A 17,455-nucleotide genomic window follows, 5' to 3' on the forward strand; every position below is an offset into this window, starting at 1 on the left:
GGGCTAAGAATAGACCCCTGAGGGACCCCCACTTCCAGGGTTGCCATAGCTGCGGAGTGAGGTGGCGCCCAGATCGTTTGTCGACGGCTGGCTAGAAATGATTTAAGCCAGTTCCACACCGTCCCCCTGAGGCCACAATTCCAGAGTCGAGTTAGGAGGGTATCATGGGGAACGGTGTCGAACGCCGCCGACAGGTCTAACATGACCAACATGGCCTTTCCTCCAGTATCTAAAACCTCTCTAATGGCGGTGGTGACTTCAAGTAACGCGGTCTCTGTGCTGTAATTCGCACGAAACCCAGATTGAGTAGTGTGCAACAAGTTGTTATTCTCGATAAAGTCAGAGATAGATCTGTGCACGTGTCTTTCCGCCACCTTCGCCAGAGCGGGGAGGAGAGAGATAGGCCTATAGTTGGCGTGTATGATGGGATCCAGAGTTGGTTTTTTTATTAATGGAAGGATGAGAGCGCTCTTCCAGGCCTGAGGGACTATGCCAGAAGACAGTGAGGAGTTAAGAATGGAATTGATGGGGCCATTTAGCAAAGGGGCTATTTTGTTGAGGCAAGAGACCGGGCAGGGATCTAAAGGAGAGCCCGATTTCAAGCCTGTCAGATGGTCTAATGAGGCAACAAGGCTTAGCTGTGGAAATTCCCAGAGGGTGGGTTGTAAGGAGGAGGGGGCATCAAGATCAGCCGCCTGAGGCTATTTGGAATAAGTAGCAAGAGAGGCTTGGATGGATGTTATTTTGTCTACAAAATAATGTGCGAGTTCATTCAGCCAAAGTTCTGAGTGAGACTGAGCTGAGATGCCTAGGGATGGAGAAGTGAAGTCCTTAACAATTTTAAAAATTACCTTACAGGAATTATCAGATTTGTCTATCCGACGTTCAAGATAGGATTTTTTTCCACTCCAAATCATCTTGTGGTAGGATTTAGTTAGGTTTTTAAACTTTTCTTTCTCAAGAGGATTGTAGTCTTTCCTCCAGGTTCTTTCTGCTCTCTTGCAGTTTTGCTGGGCTTCTCTAAGCTGAGATGTGAACCAAGGAGCGGAAGGACGTTTGTTTCCGAGTTTGGCGGCATTCTTGGGCACGAGATCCGCCAATATAGTTGAGAGCCATTCCGTGTAGTGAGCTAGATCGATTTCCACATTACCTGACAAAGTGCAAGGTGAACGTGCCATGGCCTGTAGTAGGGTCTCATTAGATAACAGATGAAAAGGCCTGGAAAGACGTTTAGTAGGGGTAGTGGGATTAGATCTAAGAGGAGGGGCGCTTGATAGGCTAAAAGTGATTAAGTAATGATCCGACCATAATACCGGTTGAGGAGCAAGTACGTTGATCGGAACGGTGGAAAAAACTTGGTCTAGAATATGGCCCTTATTGTGCGTAGAATCATGGATGAAAGGTGTGAGTCCTAATGTTGCTGTGACCTCCATGAGTTTCATTGTATCAGGATTTGTAGCCTCGTCCATGTGTATGTTTAAGTCGCCTAAGAGTAGACAATGTTCAGATTTAAGGCATGGGACTGAAAGTGCTACCTGTAGTTCATCCAGAAAAGAGCCTAATGGACCGGGAGTACGATATGCAAGAATACCGGTGCATGCTTGATGGGAAGACAAGTGAAGAGTGAAGCCGAGTGCCTCGGTGTCCTGGTATGTGTGAGGCAAATCAGCATGCAAAATAAGGAAGTTGCGATTCCTTATTTTGCGATTGCATTTAAGGAATCGCAAATTTTGCGATTCCTTGAATGCAATGTAAGAAGCAACAAAAAAGTGCAATATGGCCTTAAGGAATCGCAAATTACCACCAACTTCAGGTTGGTGGTAATTTGCGATTTCTTTGAAAAATGCACTTTTTTTTTCAAAGTGCTATGTGAAGCACATACATGCCCTTAGGGCATGTGTGTGCGCCACATGTGCACCCATGCTTATTTCAGGGGTGCAACAGGGTGTCCTTTTGACACCCTTGAAATTGCATTCTCAATTTGCGATATGCTAATTGCTAATCGCAAATTGAGAATTCGCAATTAAGGAATACCTCCCCATTCATTCCTATGGGCCTCTTGGCCCATAGGAATGAATGGGGAGGTATTCCTTAATTGCGAAGTGCAATTTGAGATTCGCAACTAAGGAATATGTAGGATTTGCAAAATGTATTGCAAATCCGACATACATAGCATTTTGCGATTCTCAAATAGCGATTCGCAAAAAATCGCTATTTGAGAATCGCAAAATGCCTTTTTGATACATATGGCTCCAAATCGCTAATGAAAAGTATCTCGAGCTTCTGGGTTGGTTCTCAAACTCATGTAAAATGGTAAAGTAATTTGTTGAAGTAAGAAGAAGGCATGTGGGAAAAATGGAGCAGAGACATAGTGGAAAGCATAGGTAAGAACCAGTAGAAATATATATATAAAAAGGCTTCCATTATGGTCTACATTGTGGGAGGTCATTATATCGCATGTGATATATCAGCTGACAAAAATGTCATTTCCGCTACATCCTCAAGGTAAGTAGAGGTGGGGTAAAGAATTGTATTGGGGTAGAGAATTGTAAATAATCTTGCCTTTATGGTGTAGTGGTGGGTTATGTAGTGGATGTGGTATTTTTGCATGTCTGTATCATTAACCTTGCTATAGTAAAATACACCCATGCATAAAATTGTTATCTTAGTCTATATTCATGGCATTGCACTACAGTAAACAAGTAACAGCTGTGAACAAACATTGGAATTGTGATGATCCTTACTTCTACCAGCCTCTACCAGCCATTAGAGCTCTCAACATTCAAATATTCTAATATAGCCTTACAGCCCGCTGTAGCAGGCTATACTGGCTATTAAAGGCCCGCTCCAGCGTTAAAAGACCGGGCCGAAGACGAGGGCAAATAGCAGTTCTGTGGGACTGGTGCCATAGGTGGGCACTGGCCTCTCGGGTTTCAAGCAGCTCACAGTGGTGTATTGGCGGAAGCCAGAGGTTGATATGAGGTGGTACCAGATGAAAACAGGAATAGACCCCTATCAACACCTATATTCAATGCATAAATGTTACACTGAATAATACCTTTTGTCAACAATATGTGCTGCTTGTCTCAAATGAATGCAAGTCCTGAAAGCTCCTGTTTAAATCCGGAGGAGGCCCCTCCATGTATCTTGCAGGGGGCTCTCTCAAGTTCTGTTACACCATTGTGCCACAGATCACAGGTGAGGCAGGGTTTTAGGCTTGCGTTCAGGTCCTTGGCACAGCTGAGTTTGACCGCCTGTACTGCGTTAGCAGGAGGTGCTGATGCTGGTTCAGTACTTGATTACAGCCAGAACTTTAGTGAGATGCACTAGTAAAGTTATTTGAAGGTCACACCCCTGAAACAAGAGTCAGTGGAACCAGACAATGAAAGGGGACTAGGGAGGTCAGGGACAAGACAGAAACTATTTCTTATTTACCACTCTTACTTAGCACACTTGCACTGGTCGGCACTAAGGCGCATTACAGCAAAGCATTCCTTGTCTCTAGGGAAGGTTACACTCCTGAACCAGTGCACACAAATATTAATATACATAACTGAAAAAAACAGAACCTGGACACTAGAAAGTCATTCAAAAGCATCACTGTATGGTATATTTTCATTTTACACAATGTGTGCAGTGTGTGGACAGCTTTCACTAAGTAGGGCCACAACTGCACTACATAAATACTCTTTGACATGGCCCTTGTCTTCTGCCTTGGGCTGCATCATCCAATTACACCAAGGTCATCAGGATGCATCCTCTTTTTGAAGAATGGATGCAGGAAGTGCTAGTCTGCAATTGTGGACAGTACATTAGATAAAGGCCTGCGCTTAGAGATAGCTCAGGAACACCTATCCTGGGGATGTTTGAGAAGAATGGTTCCCCCTTCTTGTGGTGGTGAGCCTCAGCAAGGCCTACCAGTGCAAGGGGTTCGCCCTTCTCTGCACAGAGTCCTGAGACCAATAGGAAGAAGTTGGCACAGAAACTGGACTAGAAAATACAGAGTTTAATAAACCTCATGAGGTGGAACTACATTCACACATCACCCTTCGGTAATGTATGAAGTATGGTCATATAGAAAACCTACAGTCAACAAGTGGGTGGAGCTAACAGTGGCTAATTCTAGTAAACACATCCTGACAGTTACAAACTAGGAACAGCTGCAAAGACAGCTGCAAGCTCAACTGGGCATGTGCGAGACAGGAAAGGCAAAATATACCTTGTCACTAGGCAGAATACAAGAGCAGGGAACAGAAAGGTAGGACAGAGCACATGGCGACCACGTGGTAGCACATGGCATACAAAATGGCGGACAGAAATACAAAATGGATTCCATAAAACGGACAAGATAGCTACTAAATACAAGATGGCTTCTGCTAATGCTAACCCAATCGCTGACAAATTAGAACATTCTGGGGGGTGCAGGAAGCAGCCCACTCTTGTCAATGAGGACATGCAGGGAGTAAAGTCATGCCAGAAGGAAAGGCTGCAGATAAGTCTCCTTGGTACTAGTGGGTGTACAGAGAGCATTTGCAAAGACACAAACCTGCTCTACCGAGGATTCGTAGATGTGAAGGGGTTGCTGTTCTGTTCCAACAGGCAGCCTTTTCTGTTTGAATGCTTCCATTTTCAATTATTTTGCTGGAAAACGTTACCTAGAGATGGCAGGCCATGCAAGATTTAAATACTTAATTAACCATAAATGTCTACAAAACTCAGCCACCTACTACCATCAAGCAATGTTTTCAATAGGTCACGATACACAAACATGGGACACTTTTTTGTTTTGGCCCCCGGGCTGATTTTTGGTCCCAATCCGACTCTGGATCAAGCACATAAGTTCCATTTAGTTGCACAATTACCTGTTGAATTGGGCTACTTGTAAACAGACCATCCATGTGATCTTGGGCGAAGCATTTCACCTCTCTATACCAGTCCCTTTCGCTTCCACAATCTGGAGTGCTTATAAAAGGGCTGCACCGTGGCACGAAACACAGCACATCGGTGCAAACTGAGGTGAGGAGAAATCGGTGCAAAGGGGGGACCCAGGGAGAGCCAGGCACGAGCCGGTCTCTTCCTGGGTAGGTTCGCGCGAGAATCAGGAAATCAGGTGGGACTGATTAGGGAACAGATATAAAGGGGTCAGGCTGACGGTTGGGAACTGCGTAGCGGGTGGCTATTAGGGAGGTTTGTTTTGCGACGCTCGTGGTTTCTCTTGTATCCTGGGTCATGGAGGCAGCGGCTGAGGTCCGGAGGGCGGTGCAAATCCTTTGTGAGGCAGGGCGTGAAGACTTGCTGCGGCCGGGTGTCCCGGCGGAGGCGTGGGTCGGCATGGCTCGCCCACCTCGCAAGGCTTCTGAGGGTGTATCCCGGGCGGTGGAGGCTTGTTTATCGCAGGACCTGGAGGAGGAGGACGACGGAGATGCGGCTATGCCGGCTGACGGGCCTGGGCTAGTGTTGCCCGCCGTTGATGTGGAACCCCCGCCGGATGCCCCGGGCGCCTCCCAGCAGGTATGTGCGTTACCATATTTTAGTGCTGGCACACGTGGGGCGCCCGGGGGGAGGAGGGGTCGCTCGGCGGGCCGGCAGGCTCCGAGCCCCAGCGGGCTGGGACGAGGGAAGTCGGGGAAGCCTCAGGCGGGCCCCAAGCCCAAGCGTGGGCGGAGCTTGGATGTGCCTGGGCGTGTGCCTTTTCCCCCCCCTTTGGGGGTACCCCCCGCCCCCGCCTCTGAGGTTCCCCAATTGTCGGCCGGAGCCTCGCCTTACCTGTGGCTGAACGGTCAATGTTTCCTGCTCTCTCCCGCGGTACCAGGGCCCGGTACTGCCCCCCACCCCTCTTTTGCCCCCACTCCCCAGGGTGGGGCGGCTGCCCGGTTCCTGTCGGGCGAGTTGCCGGCTTGCTCCCTAATTGGCGACCCGCCCCCTGCTGAAGTTGTTCATGCTGCGGATGCTGCAGCTTTTGGGCTGCCACCCCCGGCTGCCCAGTCCTTGGACCCCGGGGTGTCTGACCTGGGGCCCGCCGTTTCCACCCCCTCGGCTCCGCGTGGGGGGGGTCCGTTGCCCCGGGGGGCGCACACAGGCGCGGGTCCCTCCATGTTCCCGGTCCCCAGGGGTCGGCCGGGTGTCAGTGCGGGTGGACTTGCGTATGGGTCGATGGGTCACCATGGTTTGGCGTCGGGGGTTCGTTCCTCGGGGGAGGATGGCGTCTTCGTTTTCGGGGACCAGGTTACGGGATCTTCTTCTTTGTCTGGCTTGAGCGGCCGCGGTTTTCATGCTGCGCCGTCGGCTGGGCGGCTGTCGGCTGTATCTGCGGGCTCGGGAACTGTCCACACGGCTGTTTCCAGTGGTGGGCTTCACGGGGGGCTGTCTGGAGCGGATAGCTCTTCTGCAGTTGTCAATGTAAACAGCTTTCAGCCTATTGATTGGCAGAATTATGACGGGGGTATTGGTGATGGGGCTATGCCCAGTGGCAGTGACCAAGTTTTCTTTTCTGATCAAGCTTTCTGCGGGAATTTTCAGGATGAGGATTTGGAGGAGGGGGAATTGAGAGACTCAACTTGTGGGCTTTTGGCAGCACGGGCCCAAGGGGGTGGGATGGGGCAACCCACTGTTTCTCGTGTTTTGCAGGTGTCTCGAGCGGACCATGCAGGTGTACGAGGGGCAGTGAGGTCTGGACCTTCGCAGAAAGATCGTGGGGCTGTCACGCTGCCGTCCGAGCAGTTGCCCAAAGGTAAGGATGGGTGGTGGTCTGTGTGGCAACCTAGGGAGAGTCTCCCTGTGAAGAGTACAAGGTATATTGGTACGGAAGTTGGGGTTGTTGAGCGAGTCGCTCTGGCATCAAGGCCTGAGAGGCCGGTATTTTCAAATGTTTCTACTGGGGATGGGGCTATGGCTGAGCGAGTCGCTCTGGCACGGAGGCTTGAGCGGCCGGTATTTTCGAATGTTTCTACTGGGGATGGGGTTGTGGTTGAGCGAGTCGCTCTGGCACCAAGGCTTGAGCGGCCGGTAATTTCGAATTTTCCTATGGGGCAAGTTGCCAATGAAGTTTCTACTGGGGGGACTGGGGGAAAGGTTGCCACACAGGTTGCGGAGGATAGTATCCTACCGAAAAAGTTACCTTATTCTGGGGTGGGGATGCCTTTGGGATCTCATTTGTCCGAAAAAACGAAGAATCTGATTTGGTCTGGGGCTTTTGTGGATGTTTTTCGTCTCCTACATAGAGATGTTCAGGCAAAAGAGGGGTCGAAGGAGGAAGAGTTGGAACTGGCTCGGAGGCCTCGTGTTCCGAAATCTATAGAGAACTGGACTTCAGCCTTTTTGATTTATGCCAGTGTTTATTGTCAACGTCATCCTGACAAAGCTATTGATATGTTTAAATATGCTGATATTGTCCGCAAGGCCCACAGTTATTTTGGTGGTTTTGCCTGGTTGTCTTATGATGATGAATTCAGGGCCCGCATGAGCGCTTTTCCTGAGCGTTCATGGGGTGAGGTTGACTCTGAACTATGGTTACAGTGGATGGCATCGGCTAATCCGTCTGCTACGACCCACACGGCTAGCGGACAGCCAGTGTATTATCGGCCCTTTCCAGCTCGCCCCGCTCAGTCTGGGGCGGGGGTTTGGGGCAGAGGTCAATCAGCCGCCACTGGCACTTGCTGGCACTTTAACCGGGGTTCCTGCAACAGGCCAGCTTGTCGGTACAAGCATGAGTGTTCTCAGTGTGGAGGGAAGCACCCCCTCACCCACTGTTTTCCTGGACAACGAGTGGGCGACCAGGGACGAGGTTCAGGGGGTAGGGGCCAGCCGCAGCAGTCTGTTCACAAGGGCTCCTACTCCTATTAGACAGACGGTTCTCGATCTCTGGCTAGTGGATTATCCGGATTTTGAAGCCGCTAAGATTTTGTCTTGGGGTTTCAAATTGGGTTTTCGGATCGGGTACCAGGGGCCCAGGGTGGGTAGGTGGTCGGACAATTTGAAGTCTGTGAAGGAGAGTCCCCAGGTTGTGAGAAAAAAGCTGGACGCCGAACTTGCGGCTGGTAGAATTGCTGGTCCTTTTGTGTCTTGTCCTCTGCCTGATTTGATTGTTTCGCCCCTGGGCGTGGTGCCCAAGAAGGCGGCAGGGGAGTTTCGTCTTATCCATCATCTGTCCTGGCCAGAGGGTACCTCCATTAATGACTTCATCGATCCAGCTGACTCAACCGTTACTTATGCCTCAGTGGACGATGCCTTACGGCTCGTGCGCCTGGCAGGTGTTGGGGCGTTGCTGGCGAAGAGCGACATTCAGTCGGCTTTTCGGCTACTGCCCATCCATCCTTGGGATTTCAGTCTTTTGGGAATGCAGTTTGAGGGTTGTTTCTACGTGGATCGAGTGTTGCCAATGGGCTGTTCCGTGTCCTGCTCCCTTTTTGAAGCTTTCAGTACCTTCTTGCAGTGGAGATTCACTTTTGTCACTGGCCACTCTCTGGTCTGTCATTACTTGGATGATTTTCTTTTCATTGGGGAAGGTCGCTCCGGGCAGTGTCAGTCGGCTTTGAACAGCTTTCAGGCACTGGCGGAGGAATTGGGCGTTCCTTTGGCGCCTGACAAGACTGAAGGCCCCTGTACGTCCCTGGTTTTCTTGGGGATTGAAATTGATACGCTATCTATGATGGCGAGATTGCCTGCACCTAAAGTGCAGGAAATGTCAGATTTCATACAACTGGTCTTGGGGGAACGGAAAGTTGCTTTGAAAATGGTACAAAAACTGTTGGGATACCTCAATTTTGCTTGTCGGGTGGTGCGGGCGGGTAGGACTTTCTGCAGGCGTCTGGGGTTGTCCATGTCCGGTGCGACCCTTCCCCATCATCGGGTTCGCATTACCGCCGCTGTCCGTTCCGATCTGACAGTCTGGCTTCAGTTTCTGCAGGATTTCAATGGCGTGTCCTTGTTTTTTGCGGATGAGGACATGGTGTGGCAAGTACAGTTGTTCACTGATGCTTCCGGGGCTCACGGCTTCGGGATCTTTTGGGACGGTCGGTGGTGTGCGGCTGGATGGCCGGCACACTGGCAGGAACAAGGCCGTAGCATTGCCTTTCTTGAGCTCTTCCCACTACTGGTTGCATTGTATCTGTGGGGGGATGAGTTTCGGAATAGATCAGTTCTGTTTCATGTGGACAACTTGGCAGTGGTACATCTGGTCAATCAACAGAAGGCTCGTGATTTGAGGGTGTTGCGCTTACTGCGCGCATTCATGCTACGGTGTCTGCAATTGAATATTGTGTTTAAAGCACGGCATGTTCCCGGTACCTCTAACTGCATCGCTGACTCTTTGTCTCGATTTCAGTGGGCAGAGTTCCGCAAGTTAGCTCCTGGGGCGGACCTGGAACCAACAGCGATCCCACAGTACGTATGGGACTTGGGGGATTGAGGGTTCACCAACTGGTCGAACAGTCGGTGGCTGCCTCCACGAGGCGGGGGTATGTGAAGGCTTGGAGTGAATTTCTGCAGTTCGGTAAGGATTGGGTGGGATCGCCTGGGACTGTTTGGTCTGACGAACAGGGCATCTTGCAGTTTGTGTTGCATTTGGCTGATAAAGGTTTATCGCCCACTAACATTTCGGGCAAATTGGCTGGGATTTCTTTTTATGGGCAGCTTTGGTGGGGAAGGGATCCGGTTGGGGGGGTGTTGGTTCGTAAAATGTTGAAAGGTTTGGCCAGGCTTCGGGCTGGTGGTCCCCAGCTCCGGCAGCCTGTTACTTTTGAGTTGCTTCAGTTGTTGTTACCTGGGTTGGAGGTGTGTTGTCACGATGCCTTTGAGTGTGCCAAATTCCGTTTGTGTTTCATTTGGTTGTTCTTTGGGGCATTCCGGGCATCTGAATTGTTGGGGTTACGGGGTAGGGTAGGCATGACTAGTAGTGAGGTGGTGTTGGAAAGTGAGAGGTTGCGGCTGTGGCTGCGGGCCTCCAAAACTGACCAGTTGGGCCGGGGTAAGTGGGTGTTCCTTGGCAGGAGTGGAGTTTCTGCATGTTGCCCGGTTGGGGAATGGGAAGGGTTTGTCTCCTCTCCGCATTTTGTACAAGGGTCTATATTTTGTCACGTGGATGGGAGTCCCATTGTGGCATCCCAATTGTTGGCTGTCTTGCGCAAGGTGTTGTTGCGCCTGGGGAAGGATCCGGTTCTGTTTGGTACACATTCATTTAGAATTGGTGCGGCAACGGAGGCCGCTCGTTTGGGGTGGGACTGGTCCCAGATCCGGCGCATTGGGCGCTGGCGTTCCAAATGCTGTGAGAAATATGTACGAAAGTAGTGCATTTTTGGCTTGTCTAACATTTCTTTTTCTCCTAGGTCCTTGGCCGTCGGTCGCCGGAGGCAAAAGGAGGGTGTGGATACTGGGGCACTCTTTTATTAAACGTGCAGCTTTAGCCGCTGCCAATCAGCTCTGTGGGAGATCGCTGGGTCTCAACAGCACGTCACACGAGGTCTCCTGGCATGGAACTGGGGGCATGCGCTGGGGCGGGCTTTTTACCGCCTTGGCAGCTTTGGTTTCCCAGTGTTTGGGGGGCCCTCCGGATCTCCTGGTGCTACATCTGGGAGAGAATGACTTGGTTACTTTATCAGGGTTGACTTTGTTGAAACTCATGAAGCAAGACCTGGAAATTATAAGAACCACATGGGTGAACACCATGTTGATATGGACTGAATTTGTACCTCGTCTACAATGGCGTGGAGCGAGGAACCATTCTGCTCTCGAAAAGGCCCGGAGAAAAGTGAACAGGACGATGCGACCTTTTTGTCATAATTTGGGTATATATTGTTTGAATCATTATCATTTACAGGTCTCGGAACATCATTTATTTTGTGAGGACGGAGTGCATCTTTCAGCTTTGGGTCTTTCTTTTTACCTGTTGGAGCTCAGGGATTTGATTAGTAAAGTTCTTCAAGTTCAGTTATGGTGTGCCCCTTCCTGTTCTTTTGGTGGGGCAGGAAAACACTAAAGGTTTTCCTGGGTGGCGGGGTTTTTGTAGGGGGGGTGGGCAGCCTGGAGCGGGTTGGCCATCCTGAAGGTTAGCGTGGGTAGGTTAGGGGTAGTAGGTAGGAGTTTTCGTTCTGGGTTTTGGGATTCAGTTTTTGCAAGATCATTGTGCATTTGGAATTTGTAAATAAATAAATAATGAAATGTGTTTCGTGAAATGATGATGCACCTGTCCTAAAATAAAGTGGCCTTTTTTGCTCCTAAAAGAAAGAGGTGGACAATGATTTCTTGCGCGAGGGGGGACCCAGGGAGAGCCAGGCACCAGCCGGTCTCTTCCTGGGTAGGTTCGCGCGAGAATCAGGAAATCAGGTGGGACTGATTAGGGAACAGATATAAAGGGGTCAGGCTGACGGTTGGGAACTGCGTAGCGGGTGGCTATTAGGGAGGTTTGTTTTGCCCCACCCACCCTCCCTCTTTTTCTTTTACATTTGGGTGGGGGTCTTTTTCTTCTTCTGCGGTACTTTAGGTGCTGCTCCTTTCCTTAGCTTGCCACAGTTAGGATGGGTGCAGGCGTGCTAACTAGAGGCGGGGTTTTTGTAGGGGGGGTGGGCAGCCTGGAGCGGGTTGGCCATCCTGAAGGTTAGCGTGGGTAGGTTAGGGGTAGTAGGTAGGAGTTTTCGTTCTGGGTTTTGGGATTCAGTTTTTGCAAGATCATTGTGCATTTGGAATTTGTAAATAAATAAATAATGAAATGTGTTTCGTGAAATGATGATGCACCTGTCCTAAAATAAAGTGGCCTTTTTTGCTCCTAAAAGAAAGAGGTGGACAATGATTTCTTGCGTGACTGAGAAGAAGAGAAATAGGTGCAAACTGAGGTGAAGAGAAATCGGTGCAAACTGAGAAGAAGAGAAATCGGTGCAAACTGAGGTGAAGAGAAATCGGTGCAAACTGAGGTGAAGAGAAATCGGTGCAAACTGTGGGGAAGTAAAGCGCCTCCCCTCGCGTGGAAAGGCACGGACGATCCCTGCCGACCAGTATAAGAGATTTGAGACCAAGAACGGGAAATGAAGGTGGTTAGCGTTCCAATTAATCTGCCATTTGATTCCTCTTCATTCCATGATCACAGGGAACAGAGAAATGAAGAAAAATGAAGCCAATTTGTGCCATGGTAAGTGTTAGCTGTGTATCAGCGCGTCCAATCCATCATGCACGGCGCGTGTCGGTGGCGGCGAGCGCCCCCTGCTTACTACGTGCTCAGCTCACTGTGCCTTCCCTCACCCCCAACAAATCACACCCCACAGTGACCGGAAACGCGTGGCACAGGTGCACCCGTGCACCACGTTAAACCGCCGTGATTGAATCTCTGCCCTGACCACCCCACCGTAAGTAATGCCGTCTTACAGATCCCCAAGGCAGCCATTGCGGGGGCTGCGCGCGGGAGCGGGGTCATAGAATAAACATTTATCGAATTTCACGCTGCTCATTGCCGGCTCATCAATAATCATATCCTGGATGTGCGCGCGCTGAGGAGCCGAGGAAGGGCAGCCCCGAATGTCCTTGAATAATGCGCAGAGCATTTATCGAGTTGAAGGATGGCAGGCAACAGTCTGTAGATCCCAAAAGTACAGTCAATTCTAGCTTTTATATTCCGGCGCTTCATACCGTCATCTGACTTTTCTAATGGCTGTAAATACCAGGGAGTGGTTTACATATCAGACACACTGTCTCGATTAGCGCGTGGGCACGTGCTTCAATCGGTGCTCTCACAGATATGAACAGGGTGCCCGATTATACTAAAAAATGCACCGTCCTTGGGGCAGGACCGGACTGGGGGCCAGATTCACAGAATTAATTTAAGACTCAATCCTAAACTTACTACTATTTTGGTATTGACAGAATGCACTTACTACTTTTGGCATTCACAGAATGAACTACCTACTTTTGATATTCACAGAAGTAAGGATTTTGTCTTAAGTCTGTCTTAAGTTTGTCTTAGGTTTGTCTTAAGTCAAACTTAAGACAAAATCCTAACTTCTGTGAATACCAAAAGTAGTAAATTCATTCTGTGAATGCCAAAAGTAGTAAGTGCATTCTGTGAATACCAAAATAGTAGTAAGTTTAGGATTGAGTCTTAAGTTCATTCTGTGAATCGGTCCCTGGGAACCTAAAGCAGCGCAGCCTTGGCACAGTGCTGTAACAAAACTTGAGTCCGAGGTCCCCCCCGCCCACCCCCTTGCACCGCGGGGGCTGCAGGGGCCTTTGTTGCTCCACTGCACTGGCAAATTTCCTTTGACCAGCCCCCATATGGTGCATTGCCAACCGAATGCAGCGACTGAGCCTGACCTTGACAGGGGGCATGGAACGGTTCTCCGCCCCAAAAAATTTGGCAAGAAATGCCAAAAATGGTGCATTGTACAACACTTTTTTCATTATGACCTTACAGTTCACCAGTATACAGCAGTGGCGTAACAATAACTCCTGCAGTGCTCGTTGTGTGGGAGGGTCCCCCAAGCTCCAGGGGGCCCCCTCCGGCACTGTGCAAGGGCAGCGTGCCTCTGGTTTGAGAGCTTCTGGCTGGGTCCAGAGCTTGGGGGGGTCCCCTCTATGTACTTTGCAGGGGGGTCCATCAAATTCAGTTACGCAACTGGGATGCAACAATATTTATTGGGAGGGAGAAGGGGGGCAAGCCAGACTGACAACCGATTTGTGTGTGTAAAAGGCCGCTTTATTGAAACAGGTGCACATCAAAAACTTTATTAAAACTGGCTCCTCGTCTTACAAAACTAAAACCTCTCTAAACATCGAGTTACCTGGCCCCTTGCCTTTCTTCCCCCGCACCTACGATCCCCACATGATAAAAACATCCCCCACCCTGCAAAATACAATACATAAAATGCAAATACATTAAAGAATACACCATAATACACAATTTTATCCCCTAACCTTTGACCTTCCTAACCCCCCAAAGACTTAACCTTCTATCCGTCTTCGTGCCACTGTAACTAATGAGCTCCAATGTAAAACCTCCAACCTGTTTAACCTTTCCGGATTCCTGAACACCAACTCCCCAACTTAACGCTAACTACCAAAACTCCAGCCAAACTTGGCCAACTTCCAAAACAAACTGCCAGCACCTGTTCCAAGCGACAAAATATAATTCAAAAATCCCCTGCGCACCTGTTTCAAACGGGCCCAAAACAAAACATGACAAAAGCCTAACAAAAAACTCCCCCAAAAAACCACCAGACCCGGGGGAGGGTGGGTGGAGACAAAAAATCTAAACTGCCAGCGCTCCCAGCCACCACGTTACCAAAACCTGAAATGGTGGCTGGGCAAGCGATGTAACCCCTGAAATACCCTTGGGCTGCCAAACTTAAATTTGGGCTGTCTTTGGGCTATCCCAAAGCAGCCCAATCGCGCAAAATGGCTCCCGCCATCTCGCTCCCCTCCCCATCCCAATCTGCCCGGGGGGCAGACTTTGAGGCTCCGCTGCCCCCCAAAACTCCCTTGGAAGGGAGAAGGGGGGCAAGCCAGACTGACAACCGATTTGGGTGTGTAAAAGGCCGCTTTATTGAAACAGGTGCACATAACAAACTTTATTAAAACTGGCTCCTCGCCGTACAAAACTAAAACCTCTCTAAACATCAAGATACCTGACCCCTTGCCTTTCCTCCCCCCGTCCCTATCATCCCCACATGATAAAAACATCCCCACCCTGAAAAATGCAATACGTAAAATGCAAATACATTAAATATTACACCACCATACACAATCTTATCCCCTAACCTTTGACCTTACTAACCCCCCAATGACCTAACCTCCTATCTATCTTCCTGCAACTGTAACTAATGAGCTCCAATGTAAAACCTCCAACCTGTTTAACCTTGCCCCATTCCTGAACACTAACTCCCCAACTTAACACTAACTACCAACACTCCAGCCAAACTTGGCCAACTTCCAAAACAAACCGACACCCAGGAAAAGTCAGGAGGAAAGGGGGATACACCGCCTCCCTACTTTTCCTGCCCCCACTCCCGCTCCCACAAACACTCAAGTCCACTGCCTCTCTAGCGAACACCCAACAAACGCGACAACGACTCGCGTAATTCCAACAGGTAAATTTCCATGCCCAGGTGAGACAAATGGATCCTGTCTCCCCGAAACAGTTCAGGTGCGTCATATCTTATGTCCTTATGCCAGATCCTAGAGAAACCCAGGTGCCTGCAGAACCTCATCATCTGCACATTTACCTTCCTCCTCGCCATATCAAATGCCTGAGGATGCACCACGCCACTCCACACCCGACGCAACACAAACTCTGTCCAAACCACAAAGCACCCTGCCAACCGTCTCTTGATCTCCCCAAAATCCCTCTTCATGGCCCACATAAGCACCAAACCAGTCTCCCTCACCATATCATTTTCACCCAAATGCAACACCAAGAAATCAGGACACCTACCCGCCACTACCATACTATTGAGAGTTGACACTAATTCACATCACAATATGCCCCCTTTTCCCTTCCAACATATGTTAAACAAATTAGGATTGAAACCCAAATTCTCGCCAAAGTAACTGGCTCGCGCTTGCACCTGGGCCCTCCTAACAAATGAATGCCCCACGATCCAGACCGCCATGTCTTTGGCGAGGGGACCCGCCACGAACCTAAAAAAGAAACATACAGTAAGTACCATTGACACCACACCCACCACGCGCATCAAGCGGTGGACGCGCCCCGCACGTAGCGCCGATAACATCCCGACAACCATCTTCCCAGCCGCATAATGTCCCCTCGCCCCCACCCCTGCCGATGCGCCTCCGACGCCGCGCCAATTTTAAAAGAGTGCGTGCCAAAGCACTTCCCGTCCAGGCCCAGCCCCTGCAATTCCTTACGCAGCACCGCCAGTAGTTGCGAACCCAACACCCGACGGCTGTCCGCATGCCGGAAAACCGTCCCATCCAACCGCGCCGCCGCCTTCAGTCTCAATCCTCACCTCACAGGGCACCTCCCCCCGACACGACCGCAGGCAACGAAACCCAACAACCTAACGCCCTCTGATCCATCTTCGCCTTCCGCAGCCACAAGCAGACTTCCACCTCCCCGAATGAAATCTCCGACCAATGGACTCCCGCGTCCTTCCTCACACCCAGCAAACTCGGATACCCGAAAAGCTCAGAAGAACATCCATGCCATCAGAGTGGCAAATAAACAGGCTTCCCCGGCATTGAAACACACGTCCGGCAAAGCTGCAATGACCTGGTCCAGCAACCCCAGCGACAAAGGCTGTCAGACCCTGCCCCTCTCCCGCACTCTCGGGCCCACCCCTCCAGCATGCGAGACCAGAGCTCCCCCGCCGATGGCGCATAACCCCACAAGAGTTTACCAATAAACGCGATCCCCGCCAAATTGCTCGCTATTGTGACCCGTGTGAGCCCCTTGTCTATTAAATCCAGGATGAACTGAACTACGTCCTCCTGCCTCTCTCTTCCCAGGGTCCCCCACCGCGCCCCGGACGCCCAAAAATTCTCCCAAGCTGTCAAGTACGTAACCTTCGTCGACACCGCCAAGGACCCTAGAACCAGCTGCAACATCCTGTGTTGCCTATGTACCACATCTGAGGCGGGATGCTGGTCGGGTCCCGATCTGCGTCCTTGGCTAAGCCACGGAATCTCCCCCACTGCGAACAAGGCAAAGCATCCGACCCCGGGCACATGTACCGCGTGGAAAGCGATATCAAAGCGCAAGCAGCCCAGCACAAACACACAAAGCAGCTTCAACACCTGTATATCCCTGGCAGACTGCTGATTGACCACCTCCACCACCGCCATGTTGTCCACGTGAAACATTACCCTCCTGTGTGCCAAAAGGTACCCCCATAGCGCCACCTCCACCACCACCACCAGAGGGAAAAGCTTGAGAAAGGCGATACTCCTGCCCCCCCATTCCGGGTGCCACTTTTCTGCGCACCGCCTGCCTTGCCTGTACAATCCAAAACCATCGCTCCCCGCCGTATCCGAGAAAATCTGAACATCCCAGACCGGGGCTTTCCCTTGTTGCATGGGGATTCCATTGAAATGCTGTAAGAAAAAACGCCACATTCGTAAATCCTCCTTGGCTCCAGTGGGGAGCCGGACGTGGTGATGTGGTTAGTGACGCCCCGCCAAGGCCCTGGCCAGCTGTTTACAAATAGTCCTCCCTACGCGCACAACTCTGCATGCGAAGTTGAGGTGGCCCAGCAACACCTGAATCTCCAACACTGTAACCTTGGGTCGTGCCAACATTCCTTCCAGCAGCTCCAGCATGTGCTGCTTTTTCTCCACTGGTAAACAGGCCTCCATAGCCACCGAGTCCAGTTCAATCCCCAAAAATTACAGTGCCATACCTGACCCCACTGTCTTTTCCGGCACCAGTGGCACCCCCAACTCTCCCATGCGCTTCTGGAACCTATCCAGTGCCACCTGGCAGTCCGTGGACTCGGGAGAGCCGACCAAAAAGAGGTCATTC

Source organism: Lissotriton vulgaris, chromosome 4_1, assembly GCF_964263255.1.
Source record: "Lissotriton vulgaris chromosome 4_1, aLisVul1.2, whole genome shotgun sequence".
In the NCBI taxonomy this organism is placed as follows: Eukaryota; Metazoa; Chordata; class Amphibia; order Caudata; family Salamandridae; genus Lissotriton; species Lissotriton vulgaris.